This window comes from Diceros bicornis (assembly GCF_020826845.1).
Source record: "Diceros bicornis minor isolate mBicDic1 chromosome 6 unlocalized genomic scaffold, mDicBic1.mat.cur SUPER_6_unloc_1, whole genome shotgun sequence".
Lineage (NCBI taxonomy): Eukaryota > Metazoa > Chordata > Mammalia > Perissodactyla > Rhinocerotidae > Diceros > Diceros bicornis.
The window spans coordinates 140,838-164,976 of record NW_026690919.1 but is presented as its reverse complement, the minus strand read 5'-3'; the positions used below and the strand labels follow the sequence as shown (position 1 = coordinate 164,976).

Here is a 24,139-nt window from a genome sequence, read left to right as displayed (position 1 = left end):
ATCATCCTTTCCTGAGTATAAGAATTATAAGAAAATATTATACTAAAAATACTAAATAATACCTTAGGCTAAATTACCTCGGAAGAATTTAATATAAAAGTGAATAAAAATCATGGTAAACAGAAATTGCAGTGTACCAGGACAAACAGATCTTCTTTCTTGTCACACGAAACCCTCCCTCTCCCCCCCAAGACCATCTACTCTTCATTTTTGTCTCTCAAGAGTTTAAGAATGTATAATTTTAACATAACCAAGCATAATAGTCCAGAAGAAGCAGGAGTAACATTAAATGAGGGAGTGAAACTGAGGGCTGCTCATGGGGAACCGCTTCCCCAGGGCCACACCACTCGACTTCTTCAGCAGGACCTTCTCCTGTTTTCCATCAGGTCTCAAAACATCCTTCTTGGCTCCTTGCTCTCTCTGCCTCCCTGGCAAACCTGTCTGCCCTCAGGGCCTCACCCTTGCTTTTTTCACTTTCAGACTCTGTCTGCAGATGTCTCCATAAGTTACCGGCTGTCTGCAGAGTGGCTGTGAGAGACAGATACGCGCTCCTGGGATCATCTCTGCCCCGTCTGAAGACTGTGCAGCGGTGGGCTCGGGGCTGGTGTGTAGAGACCCAGCACCAACACAGCCCAGGGATTCACCTGGACTAGGAGGTGCAATTATTTTTAAGGTATTTGTGATATCGAAAGTACTTAAAAGTTCTCCTTCACTGCTGCAGGCCTGGAGTCCCTGTAGTCTCCTGTGTGCACAGAGTTGCTGGGGCTTCTGCAAGGTCTCTTCCCGTTGACTATACCTGACTTCGTTGCCAGGGTGGGAAGGTATCCTTGTGACAGGCCTCTGGAAAATGCAGCTGGTGAGTCTTGTAGGAAGTGCAGACCTTTCCCGATGTCTCTGCTTGGTCTTAGTTAAATGGACTTATCTTTTCTTCTCTGAAGTCTGGGGCATCCTATTTCTTTTGAGCTTCCCCTTTGAAAACAAAATGAAATGTGCAATTTGAATAAAATGAAGAACACTCTCAGCTCATTTGGATCTTCCACCCTCCTCTCTCCCTGGGGAAATGTGTTTCAGATTGGCCTGTGCATCACAATCATCTGGAGGGTTGTTAAAATTCAGATTTCTGGACCTCAACCCAAGTAGGTCCAGGGTGGGGCCAAGAACGTGCACGTCTAGGTGTTCCCGGATGATGCTGATGCTGCTGGCACAGGCCCCTCACATTGAAAAGTAGATCCTGGGACATCAAGCTGATATGAGTCAAGGACAGAAAGCTCTGATCATTATCCAGTGCCACCTCCAGACCGTTTCCCTCTACCGTCCTCTGAGGATGTCCCCCCTTCCCATCCTTGTCACAGTCAACTAAACAAATGCTGGTACCCCTTGACCCACCATCATGTGGATCCACAGATCACAGGTATCTTTGTATCCCAAGATTTAGGTTTTCAGTGTCTCTCTTTTACTCTGCTTTAGGACACAATCACCTCATTTTCCTAGCTCCTTTAATGCCTCATCTCCAATGAAATCATATTACCTCTCAACACTTAGGTGCTCACTTCACTTGCACTCCCACATCCCATCTTCACTCAAATATTCTCCTGTTCGTACATAAATAACTCACACAGACCATATTCCCATCACACAGTTGCATCCACTGTAAATAACCATTTTTCCTCCCCTGACTCTTCCTCTCTCCTCCTACTCCTCCCTGTTACTCTCAGCTCCACTATCTGGCTTAACAGAACAATTGATGCTTCTTAGAAGTCAATCCTGCTCCCACGTTTGTTACACATCCACACCCTCTTCTAGGCCATCCCATCCATTTCCCTGGCTTCAGATACCATTGATGAACTAGAAATGCCCATTGAGTCAGCAAGATCTGACTTCACCCTCAGATCCAAATACCCATCTGCCCACTCACCACATCAGTGACAACTCGACGACTCAGCTCACAGTGAGTAGGTCCCAAGTTGAAACAGCCAGTTCTCCAAATAATCACCCATATCTCAGGGTCCCCTAAACTCCCTTGTTGGTACTAATATCCTGTCTACCCCTGAGTGTCATTCTGGACACCCTGCCACCCCACACTCGTTCATCAGTGAACCATCCATCCACCCTCCTGAATCCACCTAAAGATTCTCAACTTGTGAATAATTCTTTAGCACCTTTCAGATTCCCTACCAAATACCATTTCCACAGAGTGACCTTTCCTGATCCAGCCATCAAAATTAATATCACATTTTCTCTGTGTTAATTTTTTTCAATTTTTAATTGTATGTGTATAGTATTATCTATTTATTTCATAGTGTTTTTCTCACTAAATTGGATACTCCATGAAGAGAAGACTAATGTGGGCTTTAATGTTTTATGCTGCCATATTCAGTCATTTCTTTGCCCATCGAAGGTGCTTAGATATATTTATTGAAAGAAATTATTCAAATTCCAAAAAGAACTAAATTTTTCAAAGAAATTCACTCAACCACAATTATACAATGATATAATCTGTTTTGTGGTATACTACAATAAATTATCACTAAGATTTCAAATCCTTTCTCTGTAATCCATTATAAGATTATAGTCATAATAATCTGTTTAAAGTGTAAATCTAGTCAATGCACTTTTCCTTTTAAATCTCTCATTTCTGTCTTCAGACGATATTTTTTTAAAAGTGAAACCATAAACCTCACTTCAATCCTGTTGTCCTGCCATAATTATTAATACCACCCCTTTCGTTCCCCAGCATGTCCCAGTTTCGAGGGAAAATTAGTTGATCCTCCCATTTATTGAGCACCTATTGTATGCCAAGTTATGTACTAAAACCTGTGATCCAGAACTTAGCAAAGTCAGTGCCCCTCTTTATTTTAATCTTGGTGAGAGGAAAGAGTTAATAAACAGACTGAGGAATCTCTATTATAGTGTTAGGTATAATTAAGTGCTGTGATAAACAGTAAGGCCAAGACAGAGACAGAGAAAGAGGGAGAGATAGAGGAAAAGTGGCAAGGACGGATGAAGGGAGAAAGAAATTAACTACGTAATTATTGATGATGAAGAGATTAGGGAAGGACTAACTGATGAGGTGATATTTGAGCACAGAACTGAATTTTTCTTCAAAAAGACCAAGCGCATTGTGGGTAAAGAATTTTCCAGAGAGGGGAACAACTTAAACAGTGCAGGGCCGAATACTACACCACTTCCTAGTGATGTTGTTGGTTAAAAATAAAACAAAACCCTCTAGCCTATTATCCCAGAAAACTTCACATAGAAAAAAGTACAATAACTTGAACATTACTTAACAAACATTGACACCTGGGAAACAACTTTCAATAAGGTATCTTCTTGTTTTAACAGCTACTGCCTGCTCACTTAAAGAGGTTTCACAGAAGGACCAAGTGTACAAATGGACACTCTTGCTGTGCATATGGATTCCACACTCACCAGAACAGGCTGGCTTGGAAAATAGCCTGATGCAGGTTCCTCCATGGCTGCAGAGTTGTCCTGCTGACCCCACTCCTGATGTGCAGACAGCCCCTGGATTGCTGGAAAATACAGTGAGTTCTGCCTCTGATTCCCCTTTTATGGAGGGAGGGAGTGGATAATCCAATCAGTGGATAATCAAGAGGAGACTTCCTGTTTCTTATCAATGGAATTTGAGCGATTCCTAAAGCTTTATACCTAAACACAAAAATGTGGGGTTATTGACACTGTCAGATACTGTTGGTAGACGAAAAAATTTCATACAGTTGTGTGGGGAGGTGGTATTTGCAGTTTCTATCAACATTTTAATATTTCCTTTTTCTTCCACTATTGATATTTTCTGTAAAAATAGGAATGAAAGTTTATATGTACAAAAATGTCCATACAACTTATATTTGAATAGGGAAAAATAGAGACTGTGTAAACGTTTATCAATAAAAGAATGTCCAAAATATTTATTAACAAGTCTCTAGAATATATCACACAGCCATTAACAAGAAATTAGTATTTTGTGCATTTACATCTCATGTAATTTCCAGTAAACTTGTAATTATTTCAACCGTCTTACTCTTTCCCTTCCCTTTGACCTGAATAATTAATGTTCCTTTACTCTCTTTACTTCACTGATGTTGATTTAACTCTCTTATTATTCCATTATTTCCTCTATAAACTTATTAGTTGGAATCATATAGAAATCTGTGTTTAATTGCACTAATGGCTAAATCCTGAATCCTTAATACAGTCTAATATGAATAATTACTTTTACCCCCTCCCCCAAATGCTAATACCTTCAACACTTTCAATTCTATTTTTAAGCTTCCTGACGTTTGTATTACTGTTTTCATACATTTTATTCTACATATATTTTAATCTCCATGAGAGATTTCTAGAATTACTTCACAAAATAAAATTCATTTATATTTATTTATAAATTATCCTTTCCTTTCCTCTTCAGTCCTTCCTCCATTCCTGGTTTTCAACCTGAGATTATATTCCTTTGGATGTGATAACTCACTCCAGTATTTTGTCTAATTCAAGGCTGCTAACAATGAAAAGTTTCACTTTAAGTTTTTCTAGGACATCTTTATTTGGGGCACTGTTGCTGCTGGGTGTAGAATTCTGGTTTGACATGAGATTTCTTTTAGCATTTTAAAAATGCTGCTCTGTTGATGTCCATTTTATTTTATTTATGGTTAGAAATCACCAATTGGCCTTTTTCTTGCTTATTTGGCATCTATAGTCCTTAAAATCCTTTACGTTAACTTTGGTTTTTAGACCATAGTTTAGTTCATTAATATTTTCTGTGTATGCACTCTGCTTAGGGAATGTTGAATTAATTGAATCTGTGGATTGATGTCTTTCATCAACTTGAAACATGCTTGTGTATTTTCACTTCTGATATCAATTCCTCTCCACATTCTCACTACTCCCCTTTTAATCACATCCCTTGTGTATTCTGATTCTACCCTGAATTTTCCAATGTCATTGACCCAGTGGTTTTCTTGGAAGATTTGCTCTTGAACTGTCTTCCGTTTTAGTACACGAGCCTTTGCTGGAATCAATTCCTTCTTTATTACTTAAATACTTAATTTCATTTCTAACATAAACACAATATATAGCTTTACTTTTTTATAAAAGAGATAGCAGAGCAGTTTGACAATAAGGAAAAAATGATTTCCTTTTGATACAATAAAGCTAAAATAGATGAGAGAAAATCATAAATTGGATGATATTAAGTTATATGAGGAGCCAGTATTCATTAAAATTTACCAGTAAGACCAAGGGAGCAGAAAACCTGAGTATCTTGTTCTTTGTACTGATGTGGACTACCTTTTGAAATGATAATATTTAGATTTCTTGGGTTAAATAAAAATGTTATAAAATCCAGTTTCATCTGTTTGTATTTACTTTCTTTAACATGTGTTCTGGAAAATTGAAATGACATAGGTCACATTGTGATATCTCTGTTCGTCTTGGTTGGATAAAGCCATGATGTGATGGTTAATTTTAGGAGTCAGCTTGACTGGCCTCAGGAGTGCCCATATAGACTGTGAAGCATTATTTCTGGGTGTGTCTGTGAGGATGTTTCTGGAAGAGATTAGCATTTGATTCCATAGTCTATGTAAACAAAGCCACCCTCAGTAGTGTAAGTGGGCATCATCTAATCTGTTGAGGGCTCAATAGAACAAAAAGGAAAGAAAGGCTGAATACACTGTCTCCTCCAGACCTGGGATGTCCATCTTTTTCTGCACTTGGACATCAGAGGTCCTGGTTGTCAGCCCTTCAGACTTTGACTAAATTATATCACTGGTTTTTCTTGTTCTCCAGCTTGCAGATGGCATATTGTGGGACTTCTCAACCTCCATAACCTTGTGAGCCAATTCCTACAATAAATCTCCACTTCTATAAGTTTATATATATTCTATGGTTCTATTTCTCTAGAGAATCCTGACTAATACACATGGATGACAAAGTGCATATTAAGTGCACATGGAGGAAATTTCCCAAGGCATAGGAGGCTCCCCAACCCCACAGGAGGAAGCAGGTCATCCCATCCAGGCAGCAGGCATGAGCATGTGCGCACACACACACACACACACATACACAAGTAATTTGAGAATGTGCTAAAGCTCAAACTCTCACCCTCTGCCTTATTGTTCATCACAGCAGTGATTTCTACATGGCACGTTATACATCCTTTGCTGTTTATCACCTCTTTCCTCCCACTAAGACTAAATCAAACAGGAGCAGTCAGTCTGTTTAGTTATTTTGTAGATCACGGGTTTTCTACCAGAGCTTTGTATGTAGTAAGTGTTCTAAAAATCGAACGACCACATAGTTTTCCCTCCAAACTGGAACATATCAGGGAATGGAAACTGTAGTAGTAATAATTATGATAAGACAACAGGAGAAATATGTGCTGAAGACAGAAATAGGGGATTTAAAAGTTAAGATGAACTGATCACTTTTGCATTTTAAACAGATCACTGTGACTAGAATCTCATGATTGGATTACGAGGAGAAAGGATTTGGAATCTTAAACTATTCTTGCTAATGTATTGCAGTGTACCACTCTAAAGGTGGTATCTTTGCATAAGAGTAGTTAAGTGGATGGATTTAAAATATTTCAGGAAATAAAGTTTCAATGTTTCTATTTTATATGTATATAAATATCAAATATATATTGTACACATAATATATGTGAGCCCTTTATGTGTGCAAAGCCATTGTGAACACTATTGTGGGAAAATTTGGAAAATCCACATTAGTCTTGTCTTTAGGGAGTATCCAGTTTAGTGAGAAAGAACTAAATCTTGAAAGAAATAGATAATATTGCACATGTAACTAAAATAGAAAAAAATCAACAAAGAGGAAAAATGGAGTTTTGTAATTTAGGTTCCTAGTGCAGGAGAGTTCACTCTGTGGAAATGATATATTTTATGAGATGTGAAAGGTGATTGGAAATAAATCAGAAGTGGATAACCTGTAGGTAGATTCAGGAGAGTGGATGGATGGTTCATTGATACGTGAATGTGGGGTGGCAGGGTGTCCAGAGCGACACCCAGGGCTAGACACATTATTAGCACAAACAAGTGAGTTTGGAAACCCTGAGAGAGAAGCAAATAATTTGGGGAAGTGGTTTGCTCGACTTGGGACCTGGTCATTGTGAGTTGAATCATCACTGATGTGGTGAGTGGGCAGGTAGATAAATGGGTCTGGAGGTGAGAGTTAGGTCTCTGCTGATCTTTGGGCATATTTGGCTCATTAGTGGTATTTGAGGCAAGGGAAATGTATGGAGTTTCCCCAGAAGGAGGGTGCAGATGGGGAAGAGGTGTCAGAGCAGGGCTGACTCCCAGGAAGCATCAGTCATTGTGGGGTGGTCATAAAGAGAAGCCAGAAAGTGGCTCAGGAAGTTCAGACAGGCAAGAGCAGGACAGTGTAAGGTCGTGGATCCCAAGGACAAATAGGCTTTTAAAATGACGTTGAAGTCCACAAGGTCACATGCTACTGCAGAGCATGTCAGACAAATCATGACAAGTCCCTGGTGGATTGGTAAGAGACGTGGCTTGTGAGGTTAGCAAGAGAAGCATCCACAGAATGGGGATGGGCTTGAGTGGGCACTGTGCAAACACAGGCATGGGGATATATGTGAACTTTTCACAACGGATCCCTGGCAGGAGGAGGAGAGGAGGGGCGTGGAGGGTGAGGACTATTGGGAATGCTGGCTGAGAGATTGTTTTGTAGATGGTAGAGATTTGTGCATATTTGAAACCTAAGAGATGGTTCCAGTAGGGAAGTGATGGAAAGTACAACAAATGTGGAGGGCATAATGTAATTGAAATTGAAGAATGAGATAAAAATCAGAGTGGTTTCTGCAAGAAAGAAATTTCTTTGGATATAACAACAGAAAAGGTGTGATAAATGAATTCCTTATGAGGAATATTTATAGATCTGATGGCTAGAGAGTCAAATAGTTCTTGTTTGATGGTTAACAATTTATCTGTGAAAAATGGAGGAGGTTGGAATAGAGATTTATGGAACTCAAGAAATGGAAAGAAATGAGCAGAGAATTCAGAAAGCATTAGAGAAATGCATAGAGGTCCATTGGTTGCTGTGATTCTCTGTTGGGATCCACAGGCTCCTGGTGCATTCTCTCTTCAGTGCAAGTGTCAACATGGCATGGCAGGTATTTGAAATCATCTGAAGTGGGAGGCTTGCAATGCAGATATAATGGCAATAAGGAATCTGTGAGTATGGTCAGGGGGTGATTGAAATGATGGACTGTGGAATGCAGGATTAATAGAGAGGAGTAGGAGAAGAGAAGCAAGAGGGTTGTGAAGATATGCTTACTGGAGTAATATACTTTCTCGAAGAATGGTTACTTAGACGGGAGTTCTTTGTGTCAAAATTGGAAATATGGAAATTTGTGGTGGGAATATCGTGTTTCTGAGTTACTGATTTGGGAGCAGGAGAATTTTGGGTGAAGATAGGATCAGGGTGTGGAAGTGAATGACTAAGGATGGAATAGTGAATAATTTCATTAGAGATGAGGCCATAAAGGAGCTATGGATTCCTTGGAACTCTGTGTCCCAATAACAGTGGGCTGTGGAGCACCGGCATGTGTGTATTTGACCATGAGAGAGAGAGGAGGAGAGGAACGTCCTGAAGCAAGATGGCGGAGGAAAGTTGGTCTGGATTTGACACTGGATAACGACCTTGAGCTTTCTGTCCTTGTCTCACATCAGCTTGATGGTGTCACTGAATCCTGTTCTCCACGTGTGGTCCCTGTACCAGCAGCATCAACATCACCTCTTAGAAGTGAAAATTCTCCATTTCTTCCCCAGACCTACTTGGGTTGAGGTCCAGCACTCTGAGTTTTAAAAACCCTCCAATAATTGTGATGCACCGTGCGATTTGAGACACATGTGTCCAGGGAGAGAAGGAGGGTGGAATATCCACGTGAGCTGAGAACGTTCTCTTTGGTTGGTAGTCTTCATCATACATTTTGTTCAAAGTTCTGAAAGAGAAAGCTCAAAAAATATGCCCAGACTTCATAGTGGAAACAGTAAGACCATGAAACTAAACCCAATCAGAAAACTAAAGTTCTACGCACCCTGAATCCTAAGTAGCTGCATATTCCAGAGGCCAGTTACTGGACTAACTTCCCATCCTGGCAGTGAGGTCAGGTGCAGTCAGTGGGAGGAGATCTTGGAGAAGCCGCAGCAAGTCTGTGGATACAGTGGACTGCAGGGACTCCAGGCCTGCAGCAGTGAAGGAGAACTCTTACGTTCTTCGGAGTCGCAAATACCTTTGAAACAGTCGCACAGGCTGGTCCATGTGAATCTCTGGACCATGCTGGGGCCGAGGGATCTGCACACCAGCCCTGAGCCCACCCGGGCCACTGTCCATATTGGGCAGAGATGAGTCCAGGGATGGGTCTGGGCCACTCACAGCCCCTCTGCAGGCAATGGGCATCTTCTAGAGATATCAGGAGACAGACACAGAAAGTGAAGAAAAGCATGGGAGAGACTGACTGTGGCCTCGAGGACAGACGAGATTGCCAGGGAGCCAGAGAGAGCAAGGAGCCAAGAAAGGCATCCTGAAAACACAGTGAGGAAGGCAACATCGGTACCTAAGAAAAAGAGAGTGATGTGGTTGAGAAATTCCCCATGAGACAGGCTTGACTCTCACAGCATCTCTTTGTAACATCCATCATGATCTTGACCTTTCATGGTAAACCTCAATTTTTATTTACCATGAGTTTTCTCCTTTTTATATTAAAATTGATAGGAGAATTGAAGCTGAGGAATTAGTGTATTGAAGTTACATTTGTATTTTCTAGAACTTACACTCAATGAAGAGATGATACCTACTTGAACAAGATTTGTCTGTTAATTTATATTAAATCCGATTCCATAAATTTTTATTGTGATTTTGCATTTTTTTTTTTCTGCTGAGGAAGATTCATCGTGAGCTAACATTTGTTGCCAATCTTCCTCTACTTTGTATGTGCGTCACCGTCACGGCATGGCTGCTAATGATTATTGTAGGTCCGTGCCTGGTAACTGAACCTGGGACACCAAAGCAGAACATGCCAAACTTAACCACCTGGCCAGGGGCCAGCACTATGATTATGCATCTAATTATAACATAAAATCCATCAATCTTCTCTTCATTGTCACATGGTAATTCAGACATAGGTGATTTCAATATCATGAATTAAGTATCTCTTATCTGTTACCTGGCAAACTTGTGTAGCTTTGATTTTGGAATCTTAAAAATGAGCACACCCCCTGGGGGCATTATTCTCCACTTAAGAGAAGCTTGCAGCAGGCTCATTGCCTTCCTTCCCACACGAGATCCAGAGTCGTGGAAATGTGTTCGCCTTGCACACAACACAGAGCACAAAGGAATTACTCAACAAACACGTGATAAGTGAATAACTGGTGGGATCATCAGGTCATTCACAGAAGCCAGACTGAGAGAGAGCTTCCTTAGGTCAGGAAGGAGAAGCATTGCTTTAAATTTGTGATGTTTTAATTTGTAACATTGTAATATGAACAGCAAGTATACTACATTTATCAAAATTGTGTTCTGAAGGTTTTCAAAAATCTCTAAATCTCAGAATAGAGAAAACTCAATCTCTGTGAACCTGTTACTTGCTTTAAAGATTGTCAACTCGTATACCATCTGGCTTTGTTTATCCTCACACCAAGTCCCCAAGAATTAACCAGAAGAGATGGCTGAGAGCACATCATTTCAGCTGTAAATATTTCCGTTTCTCTTACAGATGAGGGATTTTGGAACACAAACACAATAATATTATCACACACAAAAATAAAAATGTCATTCGGATAATCAACTGTCCAGTCAGTATCCCAAGTCTCCCAGTTTTGTCAAGGTTATTTCCTGGTTTTACATTTTATTTGAGTCTGGATCTTCATGAAACCCTTCTTTTGCAATTGGTTGATCTGTTTCTGAAGTCACTTTTAATCTCTTAGTAGTTCATGCATCTTGGGATTTGGGTGGGATATGAGTGTGTGTGTTTGTGTGTCTACACTGATGTGTGAATTCTTTCTTTCCTGGATGGCAGTGTCCTGAAAGGAAGGACCTGGGCTGTGGGAACCAGGATTTCTACTCTGCTTCAGGCTGAACTGAAAAGGCATCCGTGGGTGACACTTGCAGCCTTCAGAAAGGAGGGGGAAGAAGTACCAAGGAATTCAAGACAATGGCCCTTGTCTTACAGGGTATTTCCAGGGCATGATGTTCAAAATGCCAGGTGCTAAGACTTTAGCTCCGAGTCGTCGGGTGGATTCTCAGCATGAGCTCTGAGCAGTGTCTGTTCACCACCCACGTGGGGAGCATGTCAGTATTTTAATTGTTAAGGTGGTGTCTGTTGTGTCTGTGGTGTCTAAGATTGGTGGCATTCCCCTGCTAGACCCACTTCTATACCTGATCCTCTCCTGCCTCATCTTTCAAAACTCCCAACAGGAAAGTTTCACATCCCTGTAACACAAATCCACATATCCTCAGCACAGACTGGGGAAAAGAACACAGCAGTCCCAGGGACTAAGTGCTCTATTCGCTCAGGCCCAGCTGCCACTTTGGGACAAGTCAGTAACAACACGACTGAGTGTGTAAACTAGTGATTGTCTAAGACCATGGACCTCAGAACCACATGGGCCCAGATATCACCCAGGGCAGCAAGGGATGGTGTGGGTCATTCAGTGGACAGGATTAAGGTCTATTGTCCTGGCAAACCAGAGCTCACCACTGATCCATCAGGCCCAGCCAGGGAGAAATGGCCACGATGTACCTGACAGAGAGGCTGGGGGCCTTCTAGGGAATTTCTGTCAAAAAAGAATCATACAAGGAAGTGCGGGGATGCTGGAAATCCTAGTTCACAAGGAGCAGTGAGGTTTATGGAACAAAGTCCTGTTGTAGCTTTAAAAGCTGCATCATGAATCTTTCCCTCTGGATATGAAACAAGCGGGAAAAGGACTTCCTAGGGCATGGGCCAGGATCCCAGGTTTCCAATCTTGGCGAAGGGTGAACAGGGAGGACTAGAGGCGGCCTGATGGGGATGTCCTGTTGGCCCTTAGTCCATCTGCACATGGTGTTCCTCTGGCCTTGTCTGTTCCACATGCAAACTTTTATCATTTTACATTTTTCCTCATTTAGTGTTGATGCAAATCCAGAGACTGGCTAGAAAACGGCAATTTACAATATCTGATCAAAGAAACATCAACAAGAGAAGCAAAAAACATTCCTTCTTCCTGATAAGCTGTAGAAAGACAGCCACTATCCTGGGGAAGGACATGGTCCTGGTAAGTGCTATTTGAAAGACACCCACATTTCAGTGGTTATTGCTCTGCCTGGGAATGTCCCTCCAACCTCGACATCCAGGGAGATCTGAGGGGCTGTCTCTGCTCCTGGCCCAGGTGAACCACACAGAAATGCACCTGTCCTCTGAGGAAGGGGGACTTGAGGGTGTCATTCATGTGGCCAGGGAGGAGGCAGGCCCTCCTCCCTTCTCCCACATACAATAAGATGTGACCATACACAAGTTCTTAATTCAAGGAGGAAAATAAGATTCTGTGTCTCTTTTACATGAGCATAAGAAGTGAAAGAACCACACCACAACACCCAGGCTGCGACAGAAACAGGATATAACGTAAGAGTCAAACCTACCATTTACTATTAGAGAAATAATATCACTCCTCCCCAATGGGTTAACGGTCGCAGGGGTGGAGATGTCAGGGAGTTGGAAGAGGTGGTGCCCTCCCTCTGGGGCTTTAGGGAAAACCAGGGAAAGTCTTAGGATGTCATCGTTCACTCAGGGTGGGAAGAGCTGGCCCAGTGCACCACGAGGGCGCCAGTGTCACTGCTGGTCAGGAGGAGCTGCACTTGTGGTCTCCAGAGTGTGACGGCTCATCGCCAAGGGCGTGGTGGCTGAAGAGAAGAAACAGACTATTTTGGGGTCCCTCCCTGAGATTCATGGCACACCTCCCTGCACCCCTGCACTCTGAGCCTAACTCTGTGCCGAGTGCTCAGTCCATCAACAGCACCCCGTTTGTCCCTGATGCAGGAGGCATCATTTAGCATCACCCATTTCAGAGGATGCAACTGAGTCCCAGAGAGGAGAGGGGAGCGGCCTGTCCCAGGTCTGCTCAGCAGTGGAGCTGGGATCCAGGCCCATGCTTAGCCCGAAGCTGTACTGAGCCCCTGGATTCAGTCGCTCCTGGTCCCAACACTCACTCGGCCCTGAACTGGAGGATGTCCGGTTCCTCTTACTCCTGAAGAGCCGCATTTTGCTCGCCTTCTGGTGTGCAGGCTCCAGCTGGCAGGAGACCCAGTAGCTACAGGACAGAGTGGCCTGTGAGCTACCAGGAGCCACACCTCAGGTGCCCCTCCCAGAACGTGCCAGCAGATGAGTCCCAGTGCCCCATGGGTCACCATGCAACGAGTTCCGTGGCTGATCAGCGAGCCAGGCCACAGGCTCTGGAGCTGCCATCAGAGAGAGTCTGCCCTGCCCTCACCCAACTCCTGTCCCCCTCACCTCTCATGGACACTGATTGGCTCCATGGCCTGGAACCAGGCCACAAATCGCTCGTCGGGCTCCAGGTCATATGCATTTGCAGCCTGCTGGAGCAGCTGGATCCTCCAGATGAGTGTGTATTTCTGGGAGGAAGGACAGGATGCAGACAGGGCTTGGGTGGGGAACGCTGCCAGGGACTTGTGCGGAGTGAAGATCTGGTCTGGGGTCTGTGCTCACTCGGGAACCCTCCTTCCTTCCCACTCCATTCAGGACTTGCCTGTCCTCACAGTTGGCTTGAATTAGTTCCTCATCCAGGAAGGTGTCCTTGATGCCAGCCCCTCCAGCACCCGCCAACGTGATGGGATGCCCAGCTTTGTGGATCTGACTCTCCCAATAAATGTAAGACCCAAGGGATGAGGCCAGAGAAAGTCTTGCCAGGAGAAGTCTGTGATTTCCACTTCCCCACCCTGCCCACAGCTGCTCACCTCACACCATTTCTGGAAGTTGACCCGATTTCCCTGGAAGGGAGACAGCCAATGTCCATCAGAAACAGCCCCCTAAGCCCAGAACCAACCCCCATCACACCCCTTCTCAGGCTGGAGGAATGTCAGGGCCCAGCAGAGGGCAGACCTTCCACAAAGAGAACTTGACATTGGGCCAGTCTCTGGGATCCAGAGCATGAGGGACAGGGGAGCTGAGGCCAGAGACCTTATGTAGCACACCCTCTCTGATGACAGATGGGGAGACTGAGGCCTCAGGGAGGAAGGGACAGCTGGAACACAGAAGTGCTTCCTCACTTGCAGGGGCTGATGGCACTCCCCCAGGGGCAGGGCCCGAGGGGGAGGCTGAATCCATCTCAGACACAGCCTCCTGCAGCTCTGCAGGCAGGCAGCTATGAGCTTCACCAGCCCAGGTAGACTGGTGGGGGGCTTATGCGGAGCGTCTATTCATGCATTGCTAAGATGGGCCTGACTCCCCAACTCCCAGGGGTGGCCATGGTGCTCTCATGAGAGGAGGTTTGCCAGGTACTGAGAGCTCAGTTCCCAGTGCAGGGCTCTCGCCTCCCAAACCTCAGGATCCTGCTCCCTGGCCCCACCTCCGGGCTCACTCACTTCCAGATCATCCTCCATCCCAATGTCCAGCAGCTTCAGGTGATAGAGGAACGTGCCCAGGAAGGGGACGACACCCTTTGAAATCAGGGTGGGAGTGGTGAGATGAGTCCCACCTCTCAGGTGCCCCCATCGACCCTCCCCCAAATCCCTTCACCCCAGCCTCCTGCCCACCACAGACTCCCACAGAGAACAGCTTAGGACCCTCAGCGGCCTCCCCCCAGTTACCCCCTCCAGGACCACCCAACTTCCCCAGTCACCTCCCAGGGGTGGCTTTTGGCAAATCCCAGGGTATGTGGTCCCTGCTCCTCCCCACACTAACCCATCCTGGGCCCAGCCCTTCCAGGCCTCCTCCTGGTCACTTCCAGGGCAGGCCTTTCAGGCTCTTGGGCTCCTGGAGCTGGGCTGAAGGAGGAGGGACCCATCTCTTAGGGAGGCCTCCAGCCGTGAGGTGAGTGACCCCTCCTCTGACACCTGGATCCTCCCCCTCAGGCCACCTCACCTGCTGCTGCTGTCTCTCCTGGGCTCCCTGGGGGTCCATCTGCAGGGTGGCCCTCACAGATATCACCTCCTGCAGGATCAAGGACAGGCTCAGGGAGGCCATGTTCCCTTCGCCATGTCTCCCAGGCCCCTGATCTTGGACCCTGGACATCTGGTGTCTATGGCTGCTCCCATTCCAGGGTGCCCTGATTCTAGATCACTCCCAGCTCCAACACTCCCTCCTCTGTGCCCTCAGGCCTGCCCAGGCCCCTAAGCCTCTCTCCTCATCAGGAAAGTGTGAGGAGGACTCCCCATGCCTCCCAGGGTCCCCTGAGGACTCAGTGTCATCTGACTGTCACCAGTGCTGTCCCCTCCCCCCTCGAGGAGGAGGAGCACAAAGCTCCTGCACATTCCTCTCCCCCTTGTACCTCATCACCCCTGTGAGGCCTGCACCACATATCATCTCCCTCTATTTCCCAGATGAGGAGACCGAGGCCCACAGAGGGGCAGTGACTCTTCAGGGGCCCACAGAGGAGACCGCTCCCCCTCCCAGCCAGAGGCCGTGGCCCCCGGCCCTCACTCCTCCTCCAGACACACTTCGGACCAATGTCCTGTCCTATGGACTCTCGGGGTGTGTTGAGGCCCTCAGTCAACCTGAGCCATGGATGGAGAGGCACAAGGTGTCTCGGGGTCCCATGCAAGTGGCTTCTGTGTTTTCCAGGCCCCTGGGATTCTCTGACACCAGGCTGGATCTGAGGCCATGCCAAAGTCCTCAGCTCCCTAGGATCCCCTCAGGATTGTCCCTGCACAGAACTCCTCCTTCACTCACTCAGGAAGGGGACCCCCGTGTGCCACATCTGAGTGACAGTGTAGGGGCTGACCACGGCACTGTGTAATGGTGACATTTGCATCCTTTTTCACTTGGAAACTTCTAATGTCCCTTCTCCTTTCTCAGCTCTCATGTTTGAAGTCTGTGGTCTAAGCCTTTGCACAATCCTTAGGCCCCTCCTGCCAGGGCCTCGATGGAGGCCATTAAGAATCTGTCAGGAAGGTCCATTAAGAATCTGTAGGTTCCTCGATAATTCTCATTGCCATCTGGGGCGTATCCTTGTCGACAAGGCACCGGGAGAGACTCACTGGTTTGTCAGCAGTGACCACTATCGGGCTAGAGTGCACAGTCCCAGAGAGCACACAGTTCTGTCCCAGATCCACCATTTGGCCCAAGGCTGTGCAGCCCCTGTGTCCACAAGGTCTGTGTGACTTCACAGTGCCCATCCCTGGGACAGGCAGAATGCCCTCCCCTGTGAGGTGCAGTGAAGACAGAAGGAGCAGCAGGGGCCTGGCTTCCTGAGGACAGACTGGGCTGCTTTAGGAAGAAAGGAACCCCCACCCACTCCATCCACCCCCCAGCCTGGAGGATGATGAGGGCCAGCTGATGGGTCCGCATGGAAGCCAGACACCTGCTCATTCTGCCAGCTCCTCACCTCTTGGAACAGTCCAGGCGACACCACTGTATCCCGTGACCAAGGCCTCCTGCCCCAAACAGTCCCCACCTGCCCCTGCAGCTCACACCCCCCGCTTCCTGTCCAGCTGGACAAGACAGACCGTTATTTCTCGGGGAATCTTAAGTAAAAAACTTACCAAAGCACATGCTGCCTGGTCCCTCCCCACCTCACCTCCCGTCCTTCCAGATCTCCAGCCTCCACTCACCTCCTTGAGAAGCTTTCTGCTCTCCCGGTGGCATGTTTGGATGATCTTTTTCAGTATTTGACAGCTCTTCCTGAGGAGGGAAAAAAGGAAAGAAACACTGTGGAGTGGTTTGAGGGTAAATCCCTTTTGTTTGAAAACCCAGAAGATCCAGACAGCCTGGATGAGCATTTTCACTGTGTCGTCTGAGCCCTGAGGTGTCTGGGACTGGGGAGGGGGCTCTCCTGTTGTCACCTGGGGCCTCCATTCTCTTATTTTCTCAGCAGATGTGTTTTAAACAGTCTTAATTCCACGTGGACAGAGAGTTCTGTTGCTGCAAACACTTGAAAATTTTCAATTTGGTTCAAGCCATGATCTGTCACTTAGGGAAACTGATTCCTGAAGCAGAACCACTGGCCTAAGTTTTCAGAAAGACTTCAAGCCTGCCAACCAGGTCAGACCCTATCCCCAGGGTTGGCTGTCTCCCAGGAGGTCCCAATTGACTGAAGGGCAATGCCAGCCCTGTGGGGGTGTCTGGTCCACCCAGGTGGTGCTCGCATGGAGAGAGGCCTACCCACCTGGACACCTGTCTCCACGTCTCTTTTAAACGTTGAATGGAGGGGCCCTCCAGAGCCCAGAGGATCGCATGGAGAGAGGAAAGGTTCCTCAGGCCGTGGCATTCCTGGGGAAGGGAAGAGAATGAGCTGTGAGGGGGAGCTGGAGCCCTGCTTCCTCTGGCTTCTGTCCCCTCATTGACGTCTCCTGTCCTGGATGAGACAGCGGCTCAGGGACCCCGGGAAAGGCACAGCTGGAACCTGATGAGGAATACTTCCAAGGAGGACGATTTCAGCTCAAGCCAAGAAAGGAGCCCAGGAAGAGGTGAGCTTCCCACCACTGGGACCAGGAGTCAGGTCATCGAGGCCTGGCAGGAGGTGCCTAAGGATTGTGCAAAGGCTCAGACCACGGACTTCAAACATGAGAGCTGAGAAAGGAGAAGGGGCAGTTCCCCCGACTCCAGAGAGGGGCTCCCAGGGCTCCCACATCTTACCTTGGCCACCTGGATCCAGAGCTCCACCACCCTGGCCCTGTCCTGGGCCGTCATGCTCGGGTCCCCAGTGCAGGTGGTGATGATACATTCGACCACTCTGTTAAAGTGGGTCATGGTGGCGTGGATGGTCGGTGCTAGGTGCTCATTGCCCCTTCTGTCACACTGGGACCAGATGGAGTCCAGGAAGTCGTGGGGCCTCACTGTCTTGAAGAGCTCCTGGGGAGGACAGGGAGTGTCACCCACCCCTGCCACAGCCCAGCTCAGCATCTGCAGCCCCCAGTCCCAGGCTGGGTCAGTGGTGAGAGCTGGAGCTCAGGAAGCTGAGAATGCGGCCTGAGGCTTGTGGGAGTCCCTGGGTGTTGCCTGTGTCGCCTGAGGGCACCCAGCACAGGATGACCCAGGACCCGATACTGTGGCGCAGGGAAGTGGCATTTGCTCGCCGCCCAGTCTCACTTCCTCCAAGCACCAGAACTCGGCTCCTGCTTGACCATCTCTAGGGGCATCTTCCACCCATTCTGACCATCCTGGGGTCTGACTCCTCTTTCAGATGCACATTCCCCCAAGGCAGCAACAACCACGGGCTTTGTTTGTCTGCCTTGTAGTCATGTACACATGAGGTGCCTAATTAGTGCTGAGGCTGTTGAGGCCTCCTGGGCAAATGAGTGAACTACCCAAGGACGAGACAGCACTTCAGTGTGCTCCCCTCCCCCACCAAAGCGCAGACTCTGCCCAACTTCCTCTCTGCTCCACCTCATCCACCTGCACAGCCATTCTGCATGGCAGCTGCTCTCAAAGTCCATCCCTACTGTCCACATGAGGCCAGCAAAGGCTTGGGAGTTAAGAAGGCTGCTCAGGTCACATGAGGGTAAGTGGGGAAGCAAGAGGTTGCACCGAGATCATGGGATTCTGGATCAGGAAATGGCAGGTCTGGGGCAGCTGATGGCACAGGGAAGGCCGGCCCCACCTGCCCTGAGAGCCCCGCTGCTCACCACATCCATCAGTGTCAACTGCTCTGCCACCAGCCGGGGAGGGAACTCCAAGAAGTCAGGCTTCTCCTCCCTCAGCAGGTTCTTGGTGATCACATCCCAGGGGCAGGCGGGCTCTGGGACTGGATCTGGCTCTGCTGTTATCTCTCCAGGTGGAGGGAGGATTCTCCCTGGAGCCAATGGTCCAGCTGGCTCCAGCTCAGGAGCTGGCACTGGGGCTGGAGCTGAAGTTGGTGGTGACTCTGGCCCTGGAGGGACTGATGGAGGTGACACTGGCTCCAGCTCTAGCACAGGTGGTGGAACTAGCGCTGGAACTGGATCTAGCCGTGGGGCTGGCCCTTGCTCTGGCGCTGGAGCTGGAGGGAGCTCTGGAGATGGTACTGCAGCAGGAGAAAGAAACAGTGTCACTCAAGTAGCTGACTTCCCCTGTGCCTGTCAAAGCCAGGAAAGACCCCACTGCCTTGAAGTGAACCAAGCCTCTGAACACTCTGCAAATTGTCATCCCAGACTGCCGTCCCCTCACCTTCCAGCTCTGCCTCAATGGGCCGTGGATGCTCCAGCTGGACCTGGAGAAGGTAGGCGTGGCCTTGCAGCCCCGAGCCAGGTAAGCTGAGATGCAGAGAGGCCAGCTTCATGCTGAAGCAGGGATAGTGCAGGAGCTCCCAGAAATCCTGCCCTGGGTCCAGGCAGGTTCCCACCAGAGAAGAGATGGCACTGGGGGAGGCAATTGGGCAGCAGAGTCAGAGGCCTGGCCTTTCCCTCCACACTTCTCACCCAAGACACCCTGGCTTGGGTCTGGGCCCTATGCCTGCCCGTCTCCATTCAGGTGAGAGCCACATGGCAGCCCTGACCCCTGTGAGGCTGTCCTGGCAGTGGCAGGCCTGCATATCCAGCAGGTTGACACAGAGTCTGTTGTGACTCTCTTCCCACTGACACTCTTCTCCTGGAGGTCTGGGACACAGCCCACCCCAGCCCTCCATGCACTTGTGCAACTGGATTGAGCACTGAGACAGATTTGTGACCAGGTTGCTCACACACCTCCTGTTCTGGGCCTGGAGGCGGTGTCAGAAGAGGTAGATGTGGAGAAGGGGAGGCAGATTAAAATGGGTCTGTGGTGGGAATGGGTTTCTGGGGGAGAACTCAGCCCAGCCACCCCTCTGGTTCCCAGGGGTCCTGGCACCCATCCATAGCTCTTTGACTCCTGTCCTCCTGGAGTGGAAGCCACCGGGCCTCTGCCTTCCCATGGGAATCAAAAGATGCGTGAGATGCGTCTTCTGACAGGCTCCCCTCAGCCACAGCCTCCATCTCTTCCCCCACAGCTTGTTCTTTAGAGACAGGAGGCCGTCCTTCCGGACCCAAAGACCACTCACTTTTTTAGGTGTTCCTGCGCTCTGCCCTCCTGGCTGGAATAAGGGGAGATGCCTCCAGATGTAAAGGAGGCTATGAGGGCATCCCTTGGGATGGACGGTGGATGACAAGACCTGCGAATGATGTCTAATGTCAATGTCTGACTCTCAGACGGAAATTGAGGCCACGCATTGTGTCTCCTTCATTCACTGAGTTTACTGTCTCCAAATGTCCTGCATGCAGTAGGTGCTTAATCTACATGGTTGAATGAATGTAGTCCACCCAGAACCATCCCAGACACCTGAGTGGGCCTAGGGCCTCTCTGCTGCCCCAGAGATCCTTGACTGGCTACCCCAAGGAAAAGGACCAGGACCAGCTGGATGGACTCTCCAACTCCTTGACAGGGTGGTTTCCATGTGCTTTTCCAAACTCAGAAAGGCCACATCTCAGAGATGGGTGAGGCAGACTACTTTTCACGGGGAAGAGCGAAATAAACACCATGAACAACCACAGCACGTCCACAGCCCTCTCTGCAGAGCCAGGCACCAGGTAAGCACCCGCCATGGCTGATCCCATTAGTTCCTACAAGATCCCCATGAAATTTGTCCTCTCCCACCCTACTTTTCAGAGGACCAAACGGAGGCTCAGAGAGATTTGGTGACACTCCCAGGACACACAGCTGGCAGGGGGCAGAGTCACCACTGTGCTGAGGAGGGAGTGGCCACTCACCTAGTAAACAGCTGGTCCAGGACGTGGTGGGATGTGTCTAAGGCCGAGTAGTTGACCATGAAGGTGGTGAAGCTAGAGATGTTCCTCCTCAGGAAAGCTGGTGCGATGGACTCTGTCAGCTTCTCCATCATGCCTGTCTGGAGGGCCCGCATCCTGCAGGCCTCGTTGAAATTCACGGTGGACTCATCCTCACACTGAGGGAGAGGAGGAGGTACATACGCTCAATGACATCATGGTGAACCAGCGGGAGGATTGAGGTGACTTTCTACCCTCCTGTGTAGCTGGTGGGAAGGAGTGGAGGTCCAGATTCCTTTGGGAGTGGGACTGTGGAGCACTCTAATGAGAAAACCCTGGGGGGTTCCAGGGGAGACTCAGATTTGAGTCTGCATTCTAGTAGTGCCTTGGTCATCTCAGAGTCCTGGGTATGAAGACCCCTCTGCACCCACACTCACCTCAGACCAGCCCTCTTCATTGATGAACTGGTGCACCTGTGTCCTCTCCAGGGAGATGGCAAACTGGAAACCATCTACCAGCTCCTCAACCATCACTTGGGTGCAGCTCTGCAGTGACAGTGCCCAGAAGTCAGGCCAGGAGGCATCAGGGGCCTGCCTGGACTTTGCCACAGAGGGAAACCCCACCACAGTTCAGGCACAGAGGGGCATCTGCATAGTCTCCATCAGGGAAGGAATGTGATGACACATCGACGGCCTGGGATTCACATGTGGGTAGAAGAGCTTGGTCCCCAGCACTCACCATCCTCTCCTGCAGCCAAATCTTCAGTATGAACATGACACACAACCAGATCTCCACCATTTAGCTACCTACTCCTGCTCAGGGTGGTTCCTCCTCATACTACCTTCTCTAACTCCACCTCCCACATACATACACACACACACACACACACACACACACAATGAGGGTCAAGGGGTGTGGGGCTGTCCATTTGGGATCACAGTTGTGGCCTGACCTAGAGTGGCCGGCCCTGGGCTACGCTGTTACCTGATGGTTCCTCCTGCCAAAAGGCCACAGACATTCGAGGTGAGGGCTGAGCCAATGTCTAAAGCGACTTAACATGCCCTCATTCTTGGCTTTCCGGGGGCCAGAGCCTCGGAAAGTCACAGGACAACATGAGAACATCCTGCTGTGTCGAGTGTCTCCACTCAAATGAACTGGACAGGAGGTTGTGGTTACAATGTGGGTGCCTGGTAACCAGAGTTCTAAGTTCTGTTGGGGGCTGTCACCAAGGAAGTGAGGTCACTTCTTCAAGGTTCTATTACTTGGCCCCTTCCTTCAATCAGACCCACTCAAAGCCCCCGCTAGGCTGTTGGCTGCTCTCCCTCCTTGCCCATGTCATCTCCATCACTGTACTCAAATATCCATCACCACCCTCCCCACAGCTCCTTGGGAGTGGAACCAGTGGCCAGCTTTGAGGAGACAGAGCTGAAGTCACACCTCTTTTATCCTACCGGTTCTGTGTCCTGGAAAAGCCACTGTGCCTCTCAAGATCTCCCCAGTCTCCCAACCTGCACAATGGGGATGGTGCTAAAAACAGCTTTCTAGGAACATCGTCAGGTGTATATGAGATAATACCTACAACACCTGTGGATTGGTGTCACATGTGTCTAATGCTGAACCTCCCATCTATGTCAGTTCCATCTGTGCAGCCTCCACAAACCCCCACTCCATACTTCTTGTCACACATCATTGGCCTGAATTTGGTCTGGTCACTCTTATCTGCAAGAAGGGTTAGGAATTTTATCTTTCAGTTTGTTGAATTTCCACCCAAAATAAAACTGATTCTCTGTTCTGAATATTAAGGGAGAAGGTGAACAGTGGAAACTACCCGTGCTCTCTCCCTACACTAACCTTCAAGTTGAAGGGGAGGAAATGAACTTTTCAGATGAATCAAGCATGTATTTACCTACCACAGGCTCTCTTTTCTTGTTGTTTCTTCATCCACAGAGAACAAGAATTCTTGCTTCCAAACCAGAATGTATGAGACGTCCACTGCCCTCTGTTCCCAGCAGAGTGACCAAAACCAATTTGTTGGCTTTTATTTGCCTGGCCCTTGTAAGTAGATCTGAGAACATTCTTTCTATGTCCTTCATAGAGTGGGTCTGGGAGGGTCTGAGGTTGTAGAGAATTGTAGGCAAATAGCAGGCTCCTGAAAAACTGAGTCAAAGTTGAATCTCTGTAATTCGAAGAAGGAGAGTGACATCAGCATCATCGTGGAATAAGACACCTCCTGTTTTTCTACTCCTGCACTAACAATGCTTTGGCATCCATCCATAGACAAAAGTGCCTTTGTGGGAGAAGTGGGATCCAGCACCATATGCCAAGGGAGCCAGAGGGAGTCTCACCCAGCCATGCATCTGGTAATAGGCAGACACCTCGGTCCCAGCTCTGGACCCTGCAGTGGCCCGTGAACCAGCTCAAGCTCCTTTCAGCTGCTGCACGGAAACCCCTGAAAACACTGTCTTAGATCATGACACACAGAGGAGAGGGCCTTTGTGGAAGTCCAGGTTTCAAGAAGAGAAGTTCCAGCCCTCTGTTGGAGCACAAAAATATGAGTCTGGATGGGTTGAAGAGTTTGGAGGCATTGGCAGATAGGTACCCTTAGAGGGCTTTAAAGGATGTGGATCCTGTAACTGCACTGAGCACTCCATCAAGAAGTCTCCCATGACTTCTGGGGTATGCCTCACCCATGGATATCCCCAGCTGGCCCTTAGGCACCCCCAGTGCTCTGCGGGCCTCACATACACGCACCTCCACCCTAGGGCTTCTTCCTTGTGTATGCTCCCAACAGTGGTGGTTAGAGTGAATTTTGGAGGACAGCTAGTGAGCACGTGCAGAAACTTGGTCCAAATCCGCAGGCCAGAGAGAGACCACAAACTTGAGGTTTCACACAACCTCTGGAATACAAAAGGGAGGCTGTCAGCGCCAGTGTATTACATCACAGCATCAAGAGAATGCATACAGGCTGGAGAATTCTGCCATTAATGAACAAATTAAAAATGCTGAGATTATACTGGTATAACACATTAAGATACAAATATATTATTGAAACATGTGAAGTTTAAAAAAGTGACATTTCAAATGTTGGAAAAATTAAGTTTGAGAAACCTTGTAGGTGGTCAGTAAACATCTTTCCCTCCCTCCCTCTCCAGAGCAGCCGTATGTATATGTATAGATACACACACACACATATATATACCCCCTATAAATTCTATATAGAGAGAGAAGCATA

General features: G+C 48.0%; 1 long non-coding RNA gene and 1 pseudogene across 1 annotated transcript; both read right to left on the bottom strand.

Moving 5' to 3' along the window:
• Window positions 1-401: 401 nt before the first annotated feature.
• Window positions 402-948, bottom strand: LOC131402310 (methyl-CpG-binding domain protein 3-like 2B; annotated as a pseudogene).
• Window positions 949-13,982: 13,034 nt separating this feature from the next.
• On the bottom strand, window positions 13,983-16,841 carry LOC131402308 (uncharacterized). Its single transcript, XR_009218515.1, has 4 exons — window positions 16,807-16,841; window positions 15,119-15,187; window positions 14,620-14,694; window positions 13,983-14,025 (listed from the first exon to the last, which is right to left on the bottom strand). It is a non-coding gene; the product is annotated as an uncharacterized LOC131402308 (long non-coding RNA).
• Window positions 16,842-24,139: the final 7,298 nt, after the last annotated feature.